The 16,408-nt window shown below is 54.2% G+C and overlaps 1 protein-coding gene and 1 pseudogene across 1 annotated transcript in view; both read left to right on the forward strand.

Moving 5' to 3' along the window:
- The first annotated feature begins 1,215 nt into the window (after positions 1 to 1,215).
- On the forward strand, positions 1,216 to 1,298 carry LOC112206828 (small nucleolar RNA U13; annotated as a pseudogene).
- Positions 1,299 to 7,629: 6,331 nt separating this feature from the next.
- Positions 7,630 to 16,408, forward strand: part of HIC2 (HIC ZBTB transcriptional repressor 2) — a 33,992-nt gene continuing 25,213 nt past the window's right edge. The window contains exon 1 of the mRNA XM_024353560.2: positions 7,630 to 7,824. The gene's annotated coding sequence lies outside the window, so the exon portion shown is untranslated. The remainder of the gene's footprint in view (positions 7,825 to 16,408) is intronic.

Below are 16,408 nucleotides of genomic sequence, written 5' to 3' on the forward strand. Positions count from 1 at the left end.
AATCTAGCTGTCATAGTAAGAAGCTGAAATTTACTGTTTGGGGGTATTTTGTATATTTGTTTTCTTTCTGTTTTTATTGAAAACAGGTAATGGTAAAATAACAGACCCTTCCTACATGACACAACAATCATAGTCACTGTACCAGGGCTCACCAGAGCCTGAGTTCCGTGCTCTGCCTGCTCAACCTCATGTCATTCAAGCCTCCCAAGGGGGTGGTGCCCTGATTCCCAAATGGTTGAGGAAAGCAGATCATAGTGGTTAGATCTTGGACTAGACACACAGAGAATCCGGAGGGAATGAGGACACAAAATGAACCCATTTCTGGCGGGTCTTCCCATCCCTGCTAATCTGTAGTTTTTATATTTCCATATTACCTTCTGCCCAGATCTAGCTTTACTGGGTCGCTGCCAGGGAGAACAAATTTTTGAAATCTGCTATTTTATTTCTATTAATTAATTAATTAATTAATTACTTTAAGACGAGGTCTCGCTCTGTTGTCCAGCCTGGGGTGCAGTGGCATGATCTCAGCTCACTGCAACGTCTGCCTCCCTAGTTCAAGTGATTCTCCCACCTCAGACTCCCGAGTAGCTGGGATTATCCATATGTGACACCATGCCTGGCTAATATTTTAGTAGAGACAGGGTTTCTTCATGATCAGCAGGCTGGTCTCAAACTCCTGGCCTCAAGTGATCCACCTGCCTCGGCCTCCCAAAGTGCTGGGATTAGAGGTGTGAGCCACTGTGCCCAGCCTAAAAATATTTTTTAATAGCACCACACTGTAGGCTGGGTGCGGTGGCTCACACCTGTAATCCCAGCACTTAGGGAGGCTGAGGCGGGTGGATCACTTGAGGTCAGGAGTTCAAGACCAGCCTGGCCAACATGGTGAAACCCCGTCTCTACGAAAAATACAAAAATTAGCCAGGCATGGTGGCAGATACCTGTAATCCCAGCTACTTAGGAGGCCGAGGCAGGAGAATTGCTTGAACCCGGGAGGTGGAGGTTGCAGTGAGCAAAGATTGTGCCATTGCACTCTAGCCTGGGTGACAGGAGCAAGACTCCATCTCAAAAAAAAAAAAAAAAAAAAAAACAAAGAAAAAAGAAAACAAAAAGCACCACACTGTAAATAAACTGAACAACCATGGTTAACGAAGTGTGAATAAATTACAGAAGCTCCATACTCTGGAACATTTGTCAGCTCTTAAAGAATGAATTATGATCCTTTTGTAGTTCATAAGCATGATGATTATGTGTTCACACACGTTCCCATGTAAGATGTGCCACCTTCAAATCTTTTTTTTTTTTTTTTTTTTTTTGAGAGGGAGTCTTGCTCCGTCACCCAGGCTGGAGTGCAGTGGCGCGATCTTGGCTCACTGCAAGCTCCGCCTCCCGGGTTCATGCCACTCCCCTGCCTCAGCCTCCTGAGTAGCTGGGACTGCAGGCACCCGCCACCACGCCCGGCTAATTTTTTCGTATTTTCAGTAGAGATGGGGTTTCACTGTGTTAGCCAGGATGGTCAGAGAAGAGAGCCATTGATGTCAGAGAAGAGAGTTAAACTGTTAATGTTACTTCAGAAAGGACTGATTAGGGTGGAGGAGGAGGGAGAATTTAACTTTAAAAAATTGCTGGGCATGGGCTGCGCACGGTGGCCCACGCCTGTAATCCCAGCACTTTGGGAGGCCGAGGTGGGCAGATCACGAGGTCAATAGATTGAGACAACGCTGGCAACATGGTGAAACCCCATCTCTACTAAAACTACAAAAATTAGCTTGGTGTGGCAGTGCTCACTTGTAATCCCAGCTACTTGCGAGGCCGAGGCAGGAGAATCGCTTGAACCCGGGAGCTGGAGGTTACAATGAACGGAGATCGCGCCTCTGCACTCCAGCCTGGGTGACAGCGTGAGACTCCATCTGCATTAAAAAAAAAAAAAAAAATTACCGGGCATGGTGTCTCATGCTTGTAATCCCAGCACTTTGGGAGGCTGAGGTGGGAGAATTGCTTGAGTCTGGGAGTTTGAGATCAGCCTGGGCAGCATAGTGAGACCCTGTCTCTACAGAAAATAAAAAATTAGCCGGGTGTGGTGGTGCATGCCTGTAGTCCCAGCTGGGAGAATCACTTGAGCCTAGGAAGTGGAGGCTGCAGTGGGCCATAATCACGCCACTGTGCTCCAGCCTGGGCAACAGAGCTAGACTCTGTCTCAAAAATAAATAATAAAATAAAAATAAAATGTGCTTCAGCATCTCTAAAATTGTTCCGATTAGAAATGTTACTTTCATAAAATAAAAATAACACACACGCTAAAGTATACATGTGTAGAAAAAAAATTCCCAACTTCCAGAGAGAACCTCCGTAAATATTTTTGATTTATTTTCTTCAGTTGCTTTTCCATATATCAATATTTTTGGATGCATTTAAAAAATGCAATTAAAAAAAAATTTTTTTTTGAGGCGGAATCTCGCTCTGTCGCCCAGGCTGGAGTGCAGTGGCTTGATCTTGGCTCACTGCAAGCTCCGCCTCCCAGGTTTTCACGCCATTCTCCTGCCTCAGCCTCCTGAGTAGCTGGGACTACAAGCATCTGCCACCAGGCCCGGCTAATTTTTTTGTGCAAAAAATACAATTTTTTTTAAGACAGGGTCTAGCTCTGTTGACCAGGCTGGAGTGTGCAGTGGTGTGATTTTGGTTCACTGAAACTTCCACCTCCTGGGTTCAAGTGATCCTCCTGCCTCAGTCCCCCGAGTAGCTGGGACTACAGGGGCGTGCCACCGTGCCTGGCTAATATTTTTGTGTGTATTTTTAGTAGAGATGGGGTTTCACCATGTTGGCCAGGCTGGTATCGAACTCCTGACCTCAAGTGATCCTCCTGCCTCAGTCTTCCAAAGTGCTGGGATTACAGGCGTGAGCCACTGCACCTGGCCTCTTCTTCTTCTTCTTTTTTTTTTTTTTAATTATTTTTGGCTGGGCACAGTGGCTCACGCCTGTAATCCCAGCGCTTTGGGAGGCCGACGCGGGTAGATCATGAGGTCAAGAGGTCCAGACCAGCCTTGCCAAGTTGGTGAAACCCCGTCTGTACTAAAAATACAAAAATCAGCTGGGTGTGGTGGTGGGCGCCTGTAATCCCAGCTACTCAGGAGGCTGAGGCAGAGAATTGCTTGAACCTGGGAGGCAGAGGTTGCAACAAGCTGAGATGATGCCACTGCACTCCAGCCTGGATGACAGAGTGAGACTCTGTCTCAAAAAAAAAAAAATAAATAAATAAATAAAAATTTTATTTTTAATTAAAAATTTACTTATTTATTATTATTATTATTAGAGATGGAGTTTCACTCTTGTCACCCAGGCTGTAGTGCAATGGCAGGATCTCAGCTCACTGCAACCTCCGCCTCTGGAGCTCAAGCAATTCTCCTGCCTCAGCCTCCCAAGTAGCTGGGATTACAGGCATACGCCACCATGCCTGGCTAATTTTGTATTTTTAGTACAGACGGGGTTTTACCATGTTGGCCAGGCTGGTCTCAAACTTCTGACCTTGGGTGATCCACCCGCCTCGGCCTCCCAAAGTGCTGGGATTACAGGAGTGAGCCACCGTGCCCATCCTATTAATTTAATTAATTAATTAATTAATTAATTTCTCTGAGACCGAGTCTCACTCTGTCGCCCAGACTGGAGTGCAGTGGTGTGATCTGGGCTCACTGCAACCTCCGCCTCCTGAGTTCAAGCGATTCTCTGCCTCAGCCTCCCGAATAGCTGGGATTACAGGTGCCCGTCACCATGCCTGGCTAATTTTTGTATTTTTAGTAGAGACGGGGTTTCACCATCTTGGCCAGGCTGGTGTTGAACTCCTCACCTCGTGATCCACCTGCCTGGGCCTCCCAAAGTGCTGGGATTACAGGCGTGAGCCACCGCGCCTGGCCTATTTATTTTTTTAAAATGGAGTCCCACTCTGTCGCCCAGGCTGGAGTGCAGTGGCACCACCTCGGCTCACTGCAACCTCTGCCTCCCAGGTTCAAGCAACTCTCGTGCTGCACCTCAGCCTGCTGAGTGGCTGGGACTACAGGCATGTGACAGCATGCCTGGCTAATTTTTTTTTTGAGACGGAGTTTCACTTTTGTTGCCCAGGCTGGAGTGCAATGGTGCAATCTCAGCTCACCGCAATCTCCGCCTCCTGGGTTCAAGCAAGTCTCCTACCTCAGCCTCCAGAGTAGCTGGGATTACAGGCATGCGCAATCACGCCCAGCTAACTTTTCGTATTTTTAGTAGGGACGGGGTTTCTCCATAATGGTCAGGCTGGTCTCGAACTCCCGACCTCAGGTGATCCGCCCGCCTCAGCCTCCCAAAGTGTTGGGATTACAGGCATGAGCCACTACTCCTGGCCTAATCCACATTCCATTATGTGGACTATTTAACCCCATTGTGAGAAATTTGTATATGCTTTTTTTCTTTTGTTTTTTTCTTTTTCTTTTTCTTTTTTTTTGATATGGAGTCTTGCTCTGTTGCCCAGGCTGGAGTGCAATGGCAGGATCTCAGCTCACTGCAACCTCCGCCTCTGGAGTTCAAGCAATTCTCCCGCCTCAGCCTCCCAAGTAGCTGGGATTACAGGCATACGCCACCATGCCCAGCTAATTTTGTATTTTTAGTAGAGACGGGGTTTTACCATGTTGGCCAGGCTGGTCTCAAACTCCTGACCTCAGGTGATCCTCCCGCCTCAGCCTCCCAAAGTGCTGGGATTACAGGCATACACCACCATGCCCAGCTAATTTTGTATTTTTAGTAGAGACGGGGTTTTACCATGTTGGCCAGGCTAGTCTCAAACTCCTGACCTCAGGTGATCCTCCCGCCTCAGCCTCCCAAAGTGCTGGGATTACAGGCATACGCCACCATGCCCAGCTAATTTTGTATTTTTAGTAGAGACGGGGTTTTACCATGTTGGCCAGGCTGGTCTCAAACTCCTGACCTCAGGTGATCCTCCCGCCTCAGCCTCCCAGTGCTGGGATTACAGGCGTGAGCCACTGCCTGTATATGCTTTCTTTCACTATTATACATGACACTTAAAAAATATTATCATATATTAGTTATCTTTTTTGTTGTTTTTTGAGACCGAGTCTCCCTCTGTTGCCCAGGCTGGAGTGTCATGGCATGATCTCAGCTCACTGCAACCTCAGCCTCCCAGATTCGAGCAATTCTCATGTCTCAGCCTCCCGAGTAATTGGGACTACAGGCATGCACCGCGATATCCGGCTAATTTTTGTATTTTCAGTAGAGACGGGGTTTCACCATGTTGGCCAGGGTGGTCTCAAAGTCCTGACCTCAGGCGATCTGCCGGCCTTGGCCTCCCAAAGTGTTGGGATTACAGGCATGAGCCAGCCACATTAGTTTTCAAATGCAGATGAAACAAGGGACCGTGGAATGCCTGTTGTCTCAGGTGTGCTCCTAGGCATGGGTTCCAAACTTACAGGTACAAACTTACTTATGGGTAGAGAGACATAATAAGTGCGTGGTCTGCAAACGTGGCTAATTTCCCCAGAACAGAATCCTGGAATACTGGTCTGAGAGGGTATAATTATTTTAAAATATTTTTGGGGCCAGGTGCGTTGGCTTTTACCTGTAATCCCAGCACTTTGGAAGGCAGGAGGATCACTTGATCCCAGGAGTTTGAGGCTACACTCCAGCCTGGGCAACAGAGTGAGACTCCGAGTCTCAAAAAAACAAAAAAGCAAAAGAACCCCAAAAAAACAACTTTTGGCTCATACCGCCAAACTCGTGTCCAGGAATTTTGAGGTGATTTATGTGCTTCCAAAAGTATATGAGAGTGATTACCTATCAGACCTTGTGTTTGAAGGTCATCACTTGAAACTGATTTTTAATTTGTTTAGGAGAAAACCCAGCTTCTTATAGTTTTATTTTATTTATTTATTTATTTTTTTGAGACGGAGTCTCGCTGTCGCCCAGGTTGGAGTGCAGTGGCACGATCTCGGCTCACTGCAGGCTCCGCCCCCCGGGGTTCACGCCATTCTCCTGCCTCAGCCTCCCGAGTAGCTGGGACTACAAGCGCCCGCCACCTCGCCTGGCTAATTTTTTGTATTTTTAGTACAGACGGGGTGTCACCGTGTTAGCCAGGATGGTCTCGATCTCCTGACCTCGTGATCCGCCCGCCTTGGCCTCCCAAAGTGCTGGGATTACAGGCGTGAGCCACCGCGGCCGGCCTATAGTTTTAATTTATATGTCTTGGGTTAGTAGAATGGTTGACTTTTTTTTTCAGTCGTTCCTTCAAATAGTGAGTCCTCTGCTAGGCTCTATTTGTGGAATATTCTTGTTCTTCTTCAGGGATGTTTGATAGCTCTTTTTTTCCCACAGATGTTTGATATTTCCTTTTTCATCTATTGTGTTCTTACCATTTCTAGGATGTTTCTAGGCTTTCTATTCTATTTCTTGTTCTGTACCACACTGAAATGCCTGCGGTAGCTTTACAATTTGTTTTGATATCTGTTAGGGCAAGTCTACCCTCATGCCTGCTTTTGTTCCCAAGGGGGGAAAACCATAGCTGTTTTCGGCTATTTATTTTTCCAGGTGAACTTAGAATTTTGTGAAGTCTAAGAAATGTTGTTAGGATGACATTAAACCTATACATCGATTAGGAAAGAAAGGTTGCATCATCAGCTTGGCGAAGGGTTATTGAAACTGGTTTTTGATCTTGACTGGAGCTGGGGCACAACTTCCCTGTAAGGCAGACCTGGGCTCCTCTTGGACTTGGGCGACCTCGATAGTGGTGTGTTCCTTTGTTTGGTGTTCAAAGTAGAGAGAGGTCCATTAACTAGCTCCCTAGAGAAGCAGTGGCGGCTCAGGCCAGCCCAGCCCCTGGGAAGGCTATCTGCATGGCGGCCGGGAGCCGGGGTCCTGGTGGGCCGGCTCGGGCAGGCGCTTGACCCCTGGGGCCTGCCAGGGGCTGCGGCCACCGGAAGGGGCTGGCTGAGCGCAGCGTGCTGGGTCCTCCGCGCCCTCGGAGCAGGTAGGGTGCGCGGGGGTGCGCCCGCGGGGGCCCGAGGGGCGCTGGGGTCAGGGGAGGGGCGCCCCTTCTCTTTTGCACCCAACCAGCCCGGGCTTCCCCAGGAGCCCAGACCCCCGAGCTTGCAGTCACTGCTGGCTGCGCCTTTGAGCCTCGGGCAACCGCGGGGAGCGTCGAGCAGGGGTCGCAAAGGGGTCGGGGAGGGGGCGCGTAGGCCGATAGAGGTCCCTAATTCGGGGCTCCTAGGGGTCAGGGTAGGGCTAAAAGGGGGTAAGTCCACCAGAGTTTGAGGGGGTGGGCGTCAGCCTGTCGGGGGGGGCCAGGGTCCCTGTCCCGGGGGCGGGTATGCGGTCCGGGTATTTCAGGGGCGAGGTCGCGGTCCTGCCCTGGCGCTTGAGGTCGGAGTCCGGTTAGATGTCCGGGGTCTGGGTCCCCGGCTCCTCCCGCGCACCCCTCCCCCACGGCGCCGGACCCCGGCAGCCCGCCCCGCCTAGTGCTGGGACCGCTGGCCGGCCCGGCCCCGCCCCCGCAGGCCCCGCCCCTGTCCACAGACCACGCCCCCAGCTGCCCCCAGTCCCCGCCCCGCCGCTCGCCCATTCAGATGTGGGTCAGGGGTGAGCGGGCGGCGCCGACGTCACAAGTTTCCAAGATGGCGCTGGGCGGGCGGCTGTGAGCGGCGCTCGGGACGCGCTAGGCGGGGAGCCGAGCCGGGCTGGCGGCAGGCGGACGGGGCGGGCGCGTGCGGCGCGAGCCGGGCGCTGAGGACAAGGGCCGCTGGTAGGGCCGGCCGGCCGGCCGGCGGGCGGAGCGCCGCCGCCGACGCACACGAGGTGAGGGGCGGCCTTGGGGGGCGGGGGGCGCGGGGCGCGGGCGGGGGCCGCGGGCTGGGCGCGTCCCCGGGGAGAGGGGCGTGGACGCGCGCGCGCCCGGGCGACGTGGGACTGCGCGCGTGGGGGACGCGCTAGCGTCTGGCGGGCCTGGGCTGGGGCGCACGCGGGACCCTTGGCAGGCCCGGGCTTTGTGGGCCAGATGCCCGGAGGGGCGCGGGCGGTGGGGCACCCGGGGCACAAAGCCCACCGGGCCGCGCCAGGCCCAGGCGGCGCGGGTCTGCGGAGCGGGGGTCGGCGGGCGAGCGGGCGCCGGCTCTTTGTGCCTTTTCATTAGCAATCTAATCCGAACAGCGTCGGGCGAGCTGCGCTGCCTGACAGGCGGGAGGGCTCCCATTATGCAAACGGCCCTGCGCCCGCGGCCGCCCCCTCGCTAGAGGATTTTGCGATTTCCAGGACTGCGGTCCTGCACCGTCTGCGGTCTCCTCTCCTCTTGCCTCCTCCCCGCGGGAAGACTGGCCACGGCAGGGGCAGGGGCGGGCCTGGAGGGGCCGCTCCCAGAGGGCCGGGCTCTGCGGCTGGTGGGCTCGCTGCCCTGCCCCCAGACCTCTCCTGTAGGCAGCCGCTTGGCAGGAAGAGAGATGGGCTTGGGGGAGGGGGTCGGCTTTCAGGGGGAAGGGACCGGCTGGCTGAGGGAGGGGGCTGAGGGGCCCCAGCTTGTCACTCTCTGTTTATCTTCCAAGATGGTTCATATTCACACAGGCCTGGGTGTGTGCGTGGTGGGGGGGAATGCCTCTCCCTGGGGGGCAGTGACTTGCTGAGAGGAGGGAATGAGGCCAGATAATGCTCCCAACGGCCCCACCCAGAACTGCCTGGGACTGCCTGTGTAAGGGAGCCCAGTGCTGAGCCGGATGGGTTGGAGCGGTGTTAAAGTTATTTATCCATGTCTTCTCCTGTCCTCCGCACCCCTAGTCTTTTCTAGTAGGAGTTGCCAAGCACATCTGGAAAGCTGTGTTCCCCGACCCCCCACTCCCCCAACGGCAGGAGGGGTGTAACCCAGGGAAGCCACCCCTCTGACATATGTGCTGGGGGGAGGGGCAGAGCCTTGCCCCTAGGAATCCTGTGGCGGTGGGTTGTTGACTGATGTGGGATTGCTGTGTCTCTTGTGCTGTCGGAGAGCTGGCAGGTAGTGGAGGGGCCTTGGGAGCTCCTAGGCTGAACTTGGGGCTGTCCTCCAAGGATCCAGGATGGAGGGATGGAGCTGGGTCACTCAAACCTAAGGCCTTTCTGGGTCTAGCATTTATTGCTTCCTGGCTTCTGGCTTGGCTTCTTTTCCTCCATTCTCATCTGCCAGTGTCTGGACTCCCTGGGCCTTCAGGCAGGCATTTTCAGGAGCACAGGCCATGTGGTTGGTCTGGAGCCCTGTGTCAAGGAGAGTGTGCGTGCTTGGTGGAGCAGGGTTGCTGGAGTAGTGTGAAAAAAAGCAGATGAGCTGGCCTCTGGAGACAAAGCTGTGTAGCGAGACTGCTGGTTTAGTGGGCTCTGAACACCAAGAACAGGGCTGGGAGTCTGATACTTGGGGGCTGAACTGAGTCCTGTGGCCCAGGATTGTTGCCTGGAAGTGAACGTTCCGTCTTGTGCCATTGAGACTGTGAAGATCTCTAGGTCCCACAGGACGAGCAGTAGACTTGGAAGGCTGGGAAGAGGCTCCCCAGCTGCCTGCCTTGGGAGGTCAGAGCTGTCAGGTGGGTCGGCAGGCCAGTGTCGGGCTGGGGGAGGGAGGTTGTAGTAGAGTGCCTGTGGCCCAGCTTCTCTGGTCAATTGGCTCTGAGTGCTGCTGTGTGCCCAGCAACCTCTCCCTGCGGTGTTTTTCTGCCAGTTGTTGGAACTTGTAGATTAGTCACTGAGTTTTTACGACCGATTCCTGAAAAGAAAAATCTCCCTCTGGTTGCTGCCTCTGTGTAGAGGAAGAAGCAGCCCGAGGGAGTCAGGCCTTTAATTAAGGCAAAACCGAAATGATTGTCGAAGTTGCTGGAAGGAGAAGAGAAGGCGCAGGTGGGGCAGGGGTGATGAGTCCTGTTGTGCTGCATGATACCTGCTCTGGGGACAGGTAGGCACGATCCCATCCTCGATCCTTGGTCTTGGCCAGCAGCCCAGCCTTCTCCACAAGCTGCAGTCGCGGATTAATCCTCACGTAGTGTTTTCTTTCCGTAGATCAGATTTCTCATTTTGTTAATAAGGGCAGCCTCCCATCCACTTGAAGTCAGCTGTTGTGGACGAGGAGCAACAGGGTTTTGCATTATTGAGCTGATAGCCTGCCGCCTTCCTCAAGTCCTTATTGTTTGCGGGGTCAGATCTGAGGGGTGGGGAAGTGCCATTTAATCAGCAGCCAGCCCCTGGAGAAGAGCTGGCGGGGCAGTTCTGGAGAGTGAGAGCCGTGAGGAAGGAATAAAGTTCAGTTTACCCAGGGGACTTGTGGTTCCAACCTTATTGCTTGGTCTGTTGGCCTGGAGCAGTCAGCCCCACCCCATACCTTGTCCTGCCCGCTGCCCCCAGTACCTGATCCCTGGGAGAGTGGGGCACTTCTTCTGGGCTGCTCTTGCTGGCCTGGGAGGCAGCTTTCACCGCGGGAAGAAAGAACACATTGGGTTCCTCCCTTCTTGTCTCCTCCGAGCCTGGCCTAGGACGGACCCCTGTGGGGCAGTGAGAGGGGAACTGGACTTGGTCGGTCGCAAAGTCTGTAGTGCATTGCTGGCTCTGCCATTTACTCCCGTCATGACCTTGAGCAGTGATTGACTCTCCTGCCTCGTTTCTACAATGGGAACAGAACTGGAGTTTACATTCATGTATCGCTGTCTTCTGGAGCTCAGCCTAGGGAAGGCAGACACTCAACAAATGATTATAAGATGGGGTGATAAGGGCTGGCATCTAGCGGAGCGCAGAGGGCATAGCGGTGGTGTGGGAGGAGCCGGCCGTGGGCTGGCTGAGAACCCTGGATGCCATGTGGGTTGGGGTTGGCCTGGAGGGGAGGGGTTTTAACCAGGAAGTGACTGCTACTGGGTTTTAAAAGGCAGTGGTAGGGTAGAGGGTGGCAGTGGAGACAGCTGGAGAGCACTGAGGACGCGGACCCATGGGTACTGTGTGAGCTGTGAAGCCCGCTTGGGAGACCCCACTGCCAGCCAGGCATGTATGCGGCTCTTTTTCAAGCTTTTTATTCATTCCGCCACATTTTCTGAGCGCAAAGTCAGTGCCTGGCCCCCTTGGTTTAGACCAAGTCATGTTGGCCCCTGCTTTCTGGTGCTCACAGACTTGCCTGGGCGGGGTGATAGAGGCGCTTGCAGTTCAGCACGCGGCCCGGTCTCCTCTGGAGGAGGGAAGGAGCTGCTTTTGGAAGTTAAGTAGCTTGCTGGGGGCTGGAGGGTAAATGCCTTTGACTCCACCGCCTGTGGAGGCCCATATAGTGTGGTGTCTGGAGAGATCTGAGATCGCACTAGGGAGGAGTGGGGCTGAAAGCCCCCTCCCTAAGAGAGGTCCTGGCTCCCATTTAGGGGCTTCTGAACCAGCCCTTCCAGTTTGACTCTGCCTGGCACCGCCAGGGTTCGCTTCCTGCTGGGAGGGGCCTTGCCCTAAGGGTTAGGGACCTGGGCTGGGGGAGGGCTCTGAGGAGGGGCTGGGCCCCGAGGGACTGAGGGACTGCAGGCTTGCTTGCCTTGAGCCCAGTTTTAGCTGGGAGTGGCAAAGCGAGAAAAGCTGGTGGGGATGGGAGCTCTGTGTGGGCCCCCAGTGAGCTTGATAAGGGAGGAAAGGCTGGGAGCTGGTTCCAGCCCGCCAAAGTTCAGGAGGGAAGGGCCAGACTGCCTGAGAGGGGTGTGGCGGGACTGAGTGGGGAGAGGGACTCCAAGAAACTGCTTGGGACCCTCGGGAAGGTGGCCAGGCTTTGGGGAGCCCCTCCTTCTAACTATTCAATTTTTTTATGGTAATGTTAGTGGGTGGATAGTGGGAGTGCAGCCTCGGTGTTAGAACAGGGGGACTTGGGGGTCCTTCGAATGGTGAGAGGGAACAGGGATGGGTCAGCTAGGTGCCTCTTACCTAGAGGCACCTGTTTTTTTGTGAGGTGGGCAGCGCATCGTAGGATCTTAGGTGCATGTTTTCTGTTTAAGGGTGATCACAGGTGGGGTGTGGTGAGGAGGGAGTATGTGGAGTCCCCAGCCTTCCTGCGGCAGTTCCCAGTGTGACTAAAAGAAGGCAGGGATTGGGTTTGGTTAGGTGGGTGCTTCCAGGTGAGAGTTGGCCTGCTGTGGAAATGGAAGAGCTCCTGGCTCTGGCAGGGGTGTGGCTGCTGTACAGACTTGTCCCCTGCCGTCCCGGGCTGTTGCCCTGCAGCTTGGGCTTCGGCTTCATTCCACCAGGTGGGTGGGTTCTCTGACAAGTGTGGGAAGGGGCCGCTCCCATTACCACACTGAGGCCTGAGCCCCTTTGAGGGGGAGGATCTGTTGCATGGCCTTTGCAGCCCTCACCCCTGCTGCGGGTCGGTCGGTGAGGCCGCAGCACTCGGAAGACAGTAAACTGTTGGTGAGCTCTCATTCACAAAGTAAGTGAGAAGGGAGAGTGGGGACTGGGACTTCGGTGGCCTGTCCTTGTGTGGACACAGTGGGGCTCTTCTGGGTGATGAGTGCAGGCCGCACATTCACCCAGCACACGTTGCCCATGCTGCCTGGCAGAGGCCTGCCTGCTGGTGCTCTGGTTCTCACCTTGAGCTATACCTGTCTCTGGGGTGGGCCCAAGGCACTAGCTTTTCCTGAAGCTTTTGAAGTGAACCTGATGTGCAGCCAAGTTTGAGAACCGCTTTTCTAGCAGGTGATGCATCTTTGTTGATAATAGAATCCACAGGCGGAGGGATGAGTAGCCCACGCTTTTACCTGCGGTTCTCACTGCCTGCTTTACTCCGAGGGCCTGGTGGGGTCAGCGGTTACCCAGTGAATGAGTTGGCAGAATCAGTCATGCCTGTTCCTGGGTAGTTACTGGGCACAGAGGGTGAACAGCAGGAGGAACCTAGCCCATGTGCACTGTTGGCTTCTCCTGGGAGGTCCTCTGGAGAGCTGCCTATAGCCCTCAGCTGTAGGCGGGTCCTACTGACCCCGTAGCTCGGGCTTTTGGAGTCTGCCTGGCCTGGTTTCCTGGCTGCATTCTTGGGCTCTTGTTGGCCTGTATGTAGTCTGGCGAGACCTCACATAGTGCAGTTTGGGTTGAGCGGAGGTGGCCAGTAATGGGGGCCCCTGGGACTCCTGGGACCTCTGTCTTCTTCTCCCTGGAAGAGAAGAGATTTGTCCCTGAGGTTGGTTTCTTGGGCTGTGTTATCTGGGCAAGGTATATGAGGCCACTAATAGGGGCAGAGAAGGAAGAGTGGGAGGGGACTGAAGGGGGACGGGAGGCAGAGCTTCAGGTAGGGCCTGGCTGGGCCTGGCCCCCTTTGCTGGAACAGAACAATAGGTTGTTCTGGGGTTTTGTTTGTATTTGAGGGAGAGAGGCTATAAGACGGCTCCTGCCAGCTAGGAGCAGCCTATCATGTGAGGGGACGGGTAGGCCCCTGGGTGTGGTTTTGGTCAGCATCCTGGGTAGGAAATCTTGCCTCTTAGAGATGGGACAGCAACCTGGCCAGGGGCAGTAGAGGAGATGGGAAAAGGGGCTCAGAAGGAAGGGGGTGGTGCACATCTTGGTAGCTGGGTCCAGGTGGTCCTGTCCTGAGTGAGTGATCTGGGGGTGGATTCCTGCCCTAGGTCTTGTGCCCCTTCACCCCAGCCCTCTCCCGGACCCCATGGCCCTTCCCCTTTATGGAAGCAGCTGCTATTATAGTTTCTGTCTGGCTTGTACCAGGGTACTTGGCTTAGAAGATGGGAGGAGGATGGTCCCCACGGAGTTCTGACAGAAGGCTAGGAAGGTAGTGGTGAAGAGGGTAAGCACTCATCCTGGGCTCGTTCCTGGGCTCAGCCTGGCAGTGGGCATTCTATGCCCGGTTCAGTTGTCAGAACACACCGGTGTGGTCCTCATCATTTTGTCAGTCCTTGTTGTACAAGTGGCTCAGAGAAGTTAGAGTCATACATCTAAGAAGTGAGTGGCGAAGCTCCAGGTGAAGTGTGTGAAAGCCTCGGACACATTTGTGAGTGAGGACTCCTTACTCTGCGCAGTGCTTGGGCTGGAGGGCAGCTGAGATGTTCATTTTGAGTGGGGTAGTGGGATGGCTGCTCTGGACAAAGCCAGGGAGTCTGGCTCCCAGAGTGGGAAGGTGGTCCCCTGCAGGTCCCCCATTCCTCCCCAAGGACCAGGGGCCAGAGAGCATTCTCTGGGTCGTCCTCATCCTTCCAGTCACACGCAGCTCCTTACTGTCTGGTATGTGGGAATCTTCTGCCCCACGGCAGCCTGTGCCTTTGCCGAACACCTCCAGGAGAGCCATGTGGGGGATGGTCTGGACGTTGCAGGGACCAGAGCTGAGCTCTTGAGATTCCCTGAGTGTGGACAAACGAGGTGCTCAGACACGGCCCTTGGTGGTGTGGGGACACAGGCAGGATAGCTCCTCTCGGTGACTCTTGGTAGATTGTCTTCTGGTAGATGGGCTGGGGGTGCGGGTTCTGGTGCTTCAAGGTGGTTGTCCTCTGACTGTGAACCAGAGCCCAGGGACCAGGCGTCAGCCCCGTGCTGGCGGAAGGGAGAGGGTTGTTGCCAAAGTCCCACATTCCAGGCATGTGTTGATGCTGATAAGGCAGCCTAGGGCTGGCCTAGCCACTTTGGGCAGGAGGGGACTTTGACTTCATGCCCCCAGCAGGCAGCATGCACATCTTGCTTCCTGGTAGCACCCCTCCCCCACCGACCCCCTCTGCTTCCAGGTGCAGGGCCCCCGCCGGGTCCTGGTCAGACAGCCTGCAGAGGCAGTGCCGCTTTCAGCAGCGTTGCTGGCTCTTAGTAGCAGGCCTCTGGAGGCCTGTTGATGGATTCTGCCAGCCCCGCCTCTTAGAGTATTCGAGGATGCCATTGGAAATGGCACTTCCTTTTATTTGCTGAAATTTGTTACTCTTAGGTTTGGCAGTGGGCTCCTTGTCCAAGAGTTCAGCTTTTGGGGAAGTGTAGTTTTGTGGAAAGATGACTCCTGCTTCCTCCGTGGGCCAGTCTCTTAACGTCTCCAGGCCTCATTCTCCTTGCCTGTAAATGAGTTGTTAGAAATATTTGAGACAGTGCTTGTCAGCTATTCTCAAAGTTGTTTGCAGACCCTGAGGGTCCCCGATACCTTTTTTAGTATATTTAGAAGTTACAAGGTCAGATGCGGTGGCCCACGCCTGTAATCCCAGCACTTTAGGAGGCCAAGGCGGGCGGATCACCTGAGGTTGGGAGTTCCAGATCAGCCCGGCCAACATGGTGAAACCCCGCCTCTCCTAAAAATACAAAAATTAGCTGGGTGTGGTGGCGCACACCTGTAGTCCCAGCTACTCAGGAGGCTGAGGCAGGAGAATGGCTTGAACCTGGGAGGCGGAGGTTGCAGTGAGCCAAGATTTTGCCGCTGCACTCCAGCCTGGGTGACAGAGCGAGACTCCATCTAAAAAAAAAAAAAAATCACTGGCCTCTGCCCTGGGTGGACACTTGCACTGCCAGAGTTGTGTTCCCCACTGTTAGCCAGCACTGGGGGCTGAGACCCACCAGTTCTACACATGTCCAGGGGAGGCAGTACAGATGACTGAGTATTAAATCTAGACCTTTAATTACACATATTTTTACTTTTCTGTGTGATGAAATAGGAAGGATGCATGAGGCTTTTTTTTGAGATGGAGTCTCGCTGTTGCCTAGGCTGGAGTGCAGTGGCGCAATCTCAGTTCACTGCAACCTCTACCTCCTGGGTTCACGTCCTTCTCGTGCCTCAGCCTCCCGAGTAGCTGGGATTACAGGCACCCGCCACCACGCCTGGTTAATTTTTTCTTTTTTTTTTTTTTTTTGAGACGGAGTCTTTCCCTGTCGCCCAGGCTGGAGTGCAGTGGTGCGATCTCGCTCACTGCAACCTCTGCCTCCTGGTTCAAGTGATTCTCCTACCCCAGCCTCCCCCCGAGTAGCTGGGATTACAGGCGCCTGCCACCACGCCTGCTTAATTTTTTCTTTCTTTTTTTTTTTTTTTTGAGACGGAGTCTTGCCCTGTCGCCCAGGCTGGAGTGCAGTGGTGCGATCTCGCTCACTGCAACCTCCGCCTCCTGGATTCAAGCGATTCTCCTGCCTCAGCCTCCCGAGTAGCTGGGATTACAGGCATGCGCCTCCATGCCCAGCTAATTTTTGCATTTTTAGTAGAGATGGGGTTTCACCATGTTGGTCAGGCTGGTCTCGAACTTCTGAGCTCGTGATCTGTCCGCCTCGGCCTCCCGAAGTGCTGGGATTACAGGCATTAGCCACCGCGCCTGGTGTAATTTTTTCTAGTTTTAATAAAGTCTGGGTTTCGCCATGTTGGCCAGGCTGGTCTTGAACTCCTGACCTCAGGTGATCCACCCACCCTGGCCTCCCAAAGTGCTGGGATTACAGGTATTAGCCACCATGCCCGGCATGAGGCTTTACAATT

This window comes from Pan troglodytes, chromosome 23, assembly GCF_028858775.2.
Source record: "Pan troglodytes isolate AG18354 chromosome 23, NHGRI_mPanTro3-v2.0_pri, whole genome shotgun sequence".
NCBI classification, from domain to species: domain Eukaryota; kingdom Metazoa; phylum Chordata; class Mammalia; order Primates; family Hominidae; genus Pan; species Pan troglodytes.